The sequence below is a fragment of the Diadema antillarum genome, unplaced genomic scaffold (assembly GCF_040938485.1).
Source record: "Diadema antillarum isolate AM-2024a unplaced genomic scaffold, OU_Dant_1.0 seq00000069_RagTag, whole genome shotgun sequence".
Taxonomy (NCBI): Eukaryota; Metazoa; Echinodermata; class Echinoidea; order Diadematoida; family Diadematidae; genus Diadema; species Diadema antillarum.
Genome location: NW_027271168.1, coordinates 2,139,206 through 2,149,937, shown reverse-complemented (window position 1 = coordinate 2,149,937; position 10,732 = coordinate 2,139,206).

The window sequence follows — 10,732 nt, the reverse complement described above, 5'->3', positions numbered from 1 at the left end:
TAACTTGTGAATGGATTGTCCGATTTCTCCAAACTTTCACAGATGTGTTCTAATGATATTGCTGCTTTCACTCATTCCATGAAGGTGAACTTGTCCTTTAACAATCTACGTACTCTATTTTCGCAATTCAATTTGAGTTGAAAAAAAAAATGATACGGGATTCCTATGGCGAGGTTGTGCTTTATTTTGCTTCCTTTCGTTTTGTTTTACGTTTTCGTTGAAAGCCAGAAAAAAAAATATATTCGAGACGAAAATAAAACAAAATACAAAAAACTCGAATCGCCATGGAGATAGCGTTTCTATGACGTCGTTCTTTACTAAAACCTTCTCATATGACTTGAAACTTTTCCGAAGAAAACTCACGGTGTAAAAAACCTCTTTTCTGTTTTATCCAGAAATCCAAGGTTGGAATATGATTAAATACGTGCCTATGTTCTAGAGGAAAAGAAGAGCTAACCAAAAAAACCTGCCTCACAATTTTATACTCATTTCGGGAACGAGTAATAAAGGATAGGTAATTTGAGCAGTCTCTTGGTTACCGCGGCGGCGGGCTGAAGAAATAAGATACTCTTTTCCATTTCAGATTCGGCATTGAGGCAAGATTAAAAGATGCAAGTAGGTAAATGGCAGGATATAAAGAAGCACTCCTTGTTCTTGACTTTGTCTTCCTTCTTGGCACACCAGGCAAGCAGAGATTATCAAGGCTTCCAAGCGGATGTTCGTTCGTCGCTAAGTACATAAAAAAGGACGAATACTTAGGCATAAGCTATAGCTCAGCTCGCGGGCTTCGTCAGCGATGGTTGTGTCAGCTCCCTGATAATCCACACGGTTGCCTTAGTTTGTGCACGTTTCTTTTACTTCATCCTAGCATTCGATGTACCACATACGTATTTGTCTCGACTTGTATACTGATTATTTTCGATTTTATTGTAATCTACTTACATCCCCCCCCCCCCCGAATCACATTTCAGTGTCAAAAGCTTGAAGTCACGTGTCAGGCGGTTCAGGTGACTTTCCATTTCGTCTAAAGGTTACGTGGAAAGCAAAATGGGCCCATTTTGAGTCTCTCGAACAGTGTGCAACTGTTGAAGTGTAGCACCATTCTATGCTTACATCCTCATAATATATCATGCCCTCCCTCTCTTTCTCTCCCTCTCTCTCTTAACTATATATCTCATTTCATTTCATTTCATTTCATTTATTCATGTCATTTCCAACAGACACTATAAGTGTACAAAACATATCATGCAAATAAGCAATATGCATATTCTACATGATAGTATCGAAATATAATTATAAACACAATAAGTTGAGAAGCAAACATGCATGCCATTTACTGAATAATGTTTGAGATGTCGGAAGTGGAGAAGAAGCTAAAAAGCAGAGCTTGTGATATGCGTCCTCCTCAAAACCATGATTAATAAGGTACAGAAAAACGCTATCATGTAGAGGCAGTGAAAAGTATATATAAAATGACAACAACATTATATAGCGATGACATAAGCTGAATAAAAAGTTAAAACGGGTGTATTATCGCGATGCATTATCAGACAGTGGTAATGATATGAGGAAAAGATGGAAAGTGCTTAAAGATTTATTGCCAAATAAGAAAGTACGTGATGAGTCAAATGTATGTATTGACGGTGAACCAACTGATGATTTTCATAGGATTGCAACAGAGTTCAATGTCATGTTCAGTAATGTTAGCAAATTATGTTGTAGTAATAATGACAAGAATGATGAAAATCAGCAACGGCAAAAGTGTTTGAATTATGTAAACCGTGCACGATCTTCTTTTTCTTTTGATGAAATAAGTACAGATTTTGTTCAAAGAGAATTACAGAAGTTAGACTGTACAAAATCTGTTGGGTTGGATGAACTTCATCCTAAACTTTTGAAAATAAGCGCTCATCTGATAGCCTCACCTTTAGCGCATATTTTTAATCAATCGTTAGAAACGGGAGTGTTTCCCCGCTCATTTAAGCTTGCTAAAGTTATACCAGTACCAAAAAATAAGTTTGTGAGTGACATACGCAATTATCGTCCTATCTCACTCTTATCCACTGTAGCAAAAATCTTCGAAAAAGCAGTCCACTCGCAACTCCTTAGTTACTTGGATGAAGGCGAGCTGTTGACGGAGCGCCAATCGGGTTTTAGACCCAGTCACTCAACCACAACATGTTTAACAGAGATTAGTGATTTTTTGTCTGATAACCTTGACAAAGGCAATGTGGTTGGGGCAGTCTTTTTAGACCTAAAAAAGGCCTTCGATGTCATACCCCATGACCTGCTTTTACTGAAATTGTCCTACTTCGGCATAGACAAAACTGAACTAAAGTGGTTTAATTCTTACGTAATAGGGAGAGAGCAATGCGTTTCTTTTAAAGGCAAGAGATCCGAATTTCTCCCCGTTCAAACAGGAGTTCCACAGGGTTCAATACTAGGGCCATTGCTCTTTTGTATGTTCATCAATGATGTTCCTAACTTAAACTTTAGTACTTCGACTAAAGTATCTCTCTATGCAGACGACACGGCAATATTTCACCCAGGACGTGATGCTTATAAAGTACAGGAACAACTCCAAGCAGACACTATACTCCTCAGTAAATGGTTTTTAGACAATGGTATGATTGTTAATTTAGACAAAACGAAAGCTATGTTATTCAGACCTCGCCGAGGAAAACAGAGACATTCTCTTCAAATTTGTATGAATGACAGGCCTTTGGAAACTGTCGCGAGAATCAAACACCTTGGGGTAATCTTTGAACAAACTCTTGACTGGTCTCCCCACATCGATGAAGTAGTCACGAAAATGTCTCGTTCTATTGTATGTATACGAAGAATCAAATCGTGTTTGACACGTAAAATCATGAATCAGTTGTATTTTTCTTTCATACTTCCACATATTGATTACTGTTGTGCTGTATGGGGGTCATTAACAAAGACAAATTTAAATAGATTGCAACGCTGTCAAAACAAGTATGCTCGTGTAGTATTGAATGGAGGTTATTACATGTCAGCGCAAGCTCTTACTCATGCTCTCAAATGGCAGTCAGTTGAACAAAGAATTCAATATCATTACTGTGTCCTGGTGTACAAATTATTACACAATTTAGCCCCAACGTACATAGCCAAACTTGTGACCAAACGCCCTACTACTTATACCACTCGTTATGCCCTTTCTTGCCAATTACATATACCCAAACCTAGAACTGAATACAAGAAATGCTCCTTCACATATGCTGCAAGCAAATTGTTTAATGAGTTACCCATTTTTATTCAAACAGCCTCCTCATTGCAAACATTTAAGAATCGTGTACGCCAACATCAGTCTCTCATTTGATATAAACCCTTTACACTAGCTACGAATTATTCAGATATTTATTTTCTCTGCTCGTTTTATGTTCTTTCTTATGTGTTTTATGTTCTTGCGAACCGATTGTTCTTTAGCTGTATCATATCTATGTTTGTGTTGTTCTTGTTTTTTTTTATTGTGTGCACATGCAATGTAATGTATATCAACGCAGGGCTCCCTTGTAAAGCAGGCCTCTGTGGCACTGAATGGGACTACCCTGCTTTTAAAGAAGACTTAATAAATAATAAATAAAATAAAGATATTCACGACTAAATTACGGAATGCTTCCAATCAGTTAAATGAATTAAGATACTAACTGTAGGGATAATATCCTACCCCCAAGTTGTATGTACATACAACTGCGATAAATGACTGCGATAAATAAATGATATATATATATATATATATATATATATATATATATATGTATATATATATATATATATATATATATATATATATATATGTATATATATATATAATATATATATATAATTATTATATTTGATAATATACGAATGGCTGCGATAAATAATTACCCGCTCGCAGTTCTGACATCCATATTAAAGGAAAGAGAACAGCAGCGATGACATAAGCTGATGTAGCAGAATTATACAACAAACATATACCAGTTAATGTCATCCACCATACAGCTAGCCACTTTTATTACTTAGACTTTCCTTCTCCTTGAAGATATATAGGAGAGTCACTCGCCTTTTTTCACTTAGCAAAGAGGGCATTTCCGGGCAACTGCGAGGAACACTGAAATGGCGCGCTGATGTCCGAGCGAAGCCGATCTTGACAACGTCTGAGTGTATCGATATCAATCAAAGGAAAAACGTCTGGGCGAGAAATGACAGATTGACATGTTCAAATAATGTCATACCATTTGACGGTGTAACACTGCGTGAAGTTTTTCTCGGCATTTAATGCTCGGTGTCCTCTACATACACTATTCTGATGAATTTTACATAAAGCCACTGTCTGCCAAGGAATCTGCGTCATTTCGGTCAAGGATGCATTCCGAATCAGATATATCAGAAATATTGTTGTAGTTATCATTTCCAGTCTTATTGACGGAGGGAGCTAAAACATAAGCGATAACCACGAACATATTTTTCTTCGTTAACTACTGTGGTTTGTTTTAAAAAAATGATGATATAGAAATATTCTATCATTTACAGTCAATGTCAAAGAGAATCCTTTACACTTCAAACATCTACATTTTTACTGTTACATAATATAAAGATTGGTATTGTAAATAGAAATTTGTAATGATACTATTTAAGACGAGATGATGATAATAATAATGATGTTAGTCATATATAGTGATAATAATCGTGACAATCATATTGTAATGAAGGCGCCATTACACTGTTTTTTCATGAAATAACTAAAAGATGACATTTAGTCTCCACTACCAAAGAGTCATCCTTGAAAGTGGTTAGACGCAATCATTCATTGATAGTATTAGGTAATTAAGTATGGTCAGCGAAATATGAAAAGTAAAATAAGTTTCATTGCAATTGATTGACAAATTGCCCTACATCGACGTAAATAAGCACTGAATTGGTCAGTGTTTTAGTAGTAGCCATGATAAAAAATCATGGGCGTACATACAGGGCAATTTGTCAATCAGTTGCAATGAAAACATCTCGACGGAAGAATTTCATGAATTTAAAATAAGTTAAATAAAATAATAGTTCATAAATAGCAAATGAAATATGAAATATGCAGGTAACAGTAACACTAAAAATAACATATATATAGGAACTGCCAATTTCTAGTTGCAAGTCATTTTTATTTGTGGGTCCTAACTGAAATCAAAGTCACAAGTTTAACACAGATTTTGTCTATGTTGGGGATAAGTACAACCAGAACGTAAGTAACCATGGCGACTTCAGAATCTATAGACGACCAGTGAGGACGTCTACACTGCTGCACTAAAAACTGATACTTGTATCATCGGCAAAAATAAAGTGAAGAGCAATATCATAACATAAATTACGTAACTACTGGAGGATGCAAATCCCAATATGGAACACCGCGATACTTTGAAGTCTCAATTCATGGCACTGGAAGGTTATACCGCTAGCGGTTATGTAAATTTATTCAATGGAGATCGTGCCCTCTGAGGCCAAAAGATTAAGTTTATGCATTGAAACCTTGTGGACAGTGGCGTAAAATGCTTCAGGTAAATTCATTTATATTCATATATGCGTTAATACTGTACTTCTTTCACGTAAAAAAAGACCAACAACGAAATCGTTCGAGCAGTATGTTTCACTTTTTTGACAAATTTTTCCCTCTGAGAAAAACTTAATTTGCATTTTGCATACACAATTGGCACAAAACAACGACAGAAAACTTCATCCAAACAAATAAAATCAAACAAAAAGGTTAGAAATATCCGACATACCCATGACCATGTTTGTTAGCGGGGTCACGCGACCCCAAAATATCTGGAAATTTGCAATTTGAGACCAATATAATCTAGCAACCTGAACTAAAGAGGGACTATGTATGTAATCCGGGAATGGTAGTGAACAGAATGCACTCCGTAACCTGACCTGAATCTTGTATTACCGGCAAAAATGAGTGATTTTCGCACAAGATGCCAAACTCATGCAGAGGGTGATTATGTTACAGGTGGGTCTGTTCCTTCCCCATTGAGAAAGGATTCCTGGGAGCTATAAAAGGAAAATTGCTCTGATCAAGGCTGAAAATGAGACTGTCGACATTAGAGCGATGGCGGCGTCCTCCATTTGACGAAATGCATGTCTTGTAGGTGTGGGAAATCGGGGGGGGGGGGGAGGGGTTCACATTTAAAGTTCTACGCCATTTTGAAGTTGATTTGAAATAATGGCTGGCGCACAATCGTACTACGATCAGAATGATAAAATTTTCTCAAAACCTGAACGTCACTTATATAGGAAAGTGACAAAAATTTTAATGGTGAATGAAAAACCAAATATAAATGTGGATTAAGTAAATGCAAAAATATTTGTAGAACACATCAGTCCGTTGAAAAGTCAGGTATTTTTGCAGTTCTGGTGTAGCCATCGCTAGATGAGTAGACTTATACAGTTCGAAAATGATATGTTGAATTCAGTTTTCTTTATATTTCTTCATATCATTGTCCATTCGTGATGTCACGAAGAGTTGCATAGTCCTCTCATCCTGCGATGGCCCTATACCAAAATTCATAACTTTTGAAAGGATTGTCTGATTTTTCTCGAACTCTCCTGAAGTGTTCTTACACTTATATTTCTGCATTCCCTCTATTCACACATGTATATTTGGGGTTCATTCTCCTCCAAGTTGCAACTGTCTTTCACCCAATGTAGTGCTGTTGGTCGCAGTCATGATTATTATGCGTGTTTAAAGTTGACGTATACCACCACTGACCAGGCGTGCATTTCGAACAGCACCGTGGAAATCAAAGTGCACGATACTGACATGTGTGATCAAGACTTCATCTGCTGTGCGTTGCATTAAGGAAGGTGATGCAAAGCGAACACAATCTATGCAATCGTACCTTTATTCGTCTGGTGTATTAACGATGGAAAATGGCAGTCTATTTGATGAGCACAACGGATGGTAATCGCACATGTTCGCATGTGTATGTCCTTATTTTCATACACACAGCCGTATATACACAGTCCCATGATATTTCGGACATTGCATATATATTGTTCGCAAAATTAATCAGTGCAGAGACGTATCGGTATAATAGCCACCGACCGCCACAGTATGACACACGCTGTAGATCTGTTATGATTTTTTTTCTACCATTCAATCACTGGAACAATACACACATCTAGACACATGGACACATTCCTACTACAGTATTTCTAAATCGCCCGTTCCCGTGCTATTTGATGTACGCGCAAACTGAAAAACACGCACCTATAAGATCCTATGCAAGACCATCATATATTTCACTTGAAATGCTGCCTTGTGTCGCACTTCTTGCAACAATTTACTCCCATTCAATCAGCCTGCCCTTTTGAGAATTGCCCCTAAAGACACTAAGATTATCAAGGCAAACATTGCAACACCACGGCTGGCGACACAAGTCTATCACACTGTTTAAGTACGCTTGGTCTCAGCGGGACGAATCTTGCTCAATGTGTGTATACCCCTCAACTCATTCATGTACTGTTGTTGCTATAGCTGCGACCTTAACATCAACAGACCGAGAGAGAGAGGGAGGGGAGGGGAGGGGGAAGGGGGAGGGGCAACAAAGAGACAGGGAGAGAGAGAGAGAGAGAGAGAGAGAGAGAGAGAGAGAGAGATAGAGAGAGAGAGAGAGAGGGAGAGGGAGAGAGAGAGAGGAGGGGGAGGGAGGGAGGGAGGAGATGTGTATTAGTATACTGATTCACAGCTATGGTTGTAAACCTTTTTTTATAAACTCCTCTTGCTGGGGATGTGATGCTGAAAAAAGGTGTATAGTAGCCCCTATTATATTATAGAAGAGAAGGAGGGGGAGAGATGGGGGGATTTTCAATTCTACAGAATTACTGATACAATTCTATAATATACAGATTAATCAAACTAGCCCCATATATATATATATATATATATATATATATATATATATATATATATAAGAAGATTGGTCTGCTCTGCATCTTGATGATAATAAGTAAAAGAATTAGTAGAAGAAGAACGCCGTAAAAAAATAAATCATAGATCTTGAAGATCTTAAAAACGGAGCATAGCTCTCAAATACTGAAAGGCAAGAAGAGTGTGACCTTGCCTTTCAGTATTTGAGAGCTATGCTCCGTTTTTAAGATCTTCAAGATCTCTGATTTATTTTTTTACGGCGTTCTTCTTCTACTAATTCTTTTACTTGTATATATATATATATATATATATATATATATATACATATATATAGGGCCTTTGCATGTTGAAGAGAGAGAAAAAGAGAGGTGCAGGTACAGCTATCAGTGAGGTAGAAAACTACATGCTTGTTAGGCTTTCATGCAAAGATAATCACACATGGTCGGTCTTAAGTGCTGAAGGAAAGCCCCAAGAAATATGCCCCTGAAAGAAGGGAAAAAACTCTTCATGAAAAAATAACAACAAACAAAACACACAAATAAAAAAAAAAACAGGTACAAAATCAACGGTTTCATGACATTATAATTTGCTCCTGCGACAAATATTTTTCCTATGAAATATCTGCACGCTAAAACCTACCCACAAAACTCTCACCCTTCATCCTCACATCAAACTACATCTGAAACCCTATCACAACCCTAACACAATGCATAGGAATACATAGGGTGTAACCACTTTGGGTCCCCCTCCACCTTTTTTTTTCACTCTGGAAGTGGCACCAGAAAAAATAGAATGTGGTTAAGCTTTTGTGGTTAACTTTTTGACGTTTACTAGCGGATGAAGCTCGGGTAAGGCCTTTTTTTGTTTTGTTTTGCTTGTCAGCTGAAGAAACCCTGAAGTGGAATCAGAAAGTTCCCCCTTTTTTCTTTTTTGGCTTGTCAGCTGATGAAACCCGGAAGTGACACCACCAGAAATATAAAGTGGCCCCCTCCCCCCCCCCAACTTTTCAAAACGTGGCGCCTGCCATGCTTTAAAGGGATCATACAGTTTTGGTTGAGACCTAATTTCAGGTTTCAAACATTCTTTTTTGGTGAGATAATGAGAAACATCTTATGAAATATGAAAAAGCATGTAATTCTATGAGGAATTCAACGTTTATTTGATGATAATTGGTTTTAAAATGGCTGAGATATCCAAAAAGAGCAATTCTAACAAAGTGTGGGACCTACACTTTGTTACGATGGCTTTGTTTTACTTTGTTTTTGGACGTTACAGTCATTCCAAACCCTATTTTCATCAAATAAACTTTGAATTCTTCTTAAAATGGTATGCTCTGTACTATATCATAAGTGTTTTCTTGGTATCTCGCAAAGATTTAAAAGCCCAATTTTCATCTCCACCAATACTGTACTATCCCTTTAAGTCCTCAGAGAGAATAAGACCGGAGCAACTGTCGCAGAACCAAAATAACACCATCTCTGGGAATCATCTGGGGTCAAAAATATTTGTATACTGACAGAAAGGCAATTTGGGTGAAAATGTCTATTTGACTATACCGTCATTATAGAAGTAGATATAGACACATCGCAGACTTATAGATCACTGAGGGGAAACAATAATTCATTAATTGACACAAACATTCCACTTTAACTAAGTCCAACCAGCAAGAAGTCGTAATAAATGATCTCGCGCAAACAATGGTGAAACTGCGTTGAGATAAAATGTTCCATGTAACACCTGTGTACACCGCTATTCTGGAGTTCGGGTCGGAAATGGCGGTGAAACTAAGTCAAGGCGGGTCCTGCGCTTCTTGTTCTTTTCTGAGTTTGCCCTTCTGTTTTTCCTTTCTTTGTAAATGACATAGATGTAAGTACGCCTGCAGAGCCCCCCCCCCCCCCCCTCGATTCAATGCCACAATGAACGCATCCTTTGGGGGAAGTACTACATTTATCTCGGCAAATGGCTCTGGAGGTAAGGCCCTTGAGCATGACTACAAAGGAATCTTCTTTTTTTGTCTTTGAAACGCGAAGATAATGAGATCGCACGAGTGTTCATTTCCGATGTTCATGTTCGGCCATAGCAACGTAATGCCGGCGGAAAGGATAAAACCGTTTATGTACGTCAGTGACGCTTCCACTGCAAATATTCAGGCAATATTCAGCATGATCAGATCGAAAGATCTACTTGTCATAGACTGGATTAAGAAGTTTCAATTTGGATGGATAAGTCGGACTCGCATTAGATCATGTTAGATTTTGAGATGATACGACTGATCGAGTGTGTTGATGTCAGTGGACACTGCGTGCAGATCACGTGAAACACGATCCCTTCAAACCGGAAATAAGGCTGACAGGCTTTTTGTTAGCCTTGTCTCTGTGCTTGCTTTCTTCGTCTTTCCCTCTATAGGGATAACTCTTGCGATCTCCCACTGTTAAACTCTCCGCCCCAATTATATTCCCTATTACATCTTCTCTTATCCACCCTCTCCCCTTTGCCGACTTTAAACTCTTCCTCCATTAATAAGATATAATTCTATGTCACTTCTTTTGTTTATCATGATTCATTTCCTTTTCCTTTTCCTTTTCTTGTCATAAACGGTTTTGAACTCTCCAATATGTATATTATATACATATATATAAATTATATGCATGTAATGATCATAATAATGAACATCGCCTATGACAGCTGTATGAGTATAGCGCATACAACATATAATCACAGTGTGTCGTCCCTATGCATGTATCTGCATATCTATACCTATGTATATGGTCATCCTCAGAGAGACAGAGAGAGGTTCTGACGTCATGC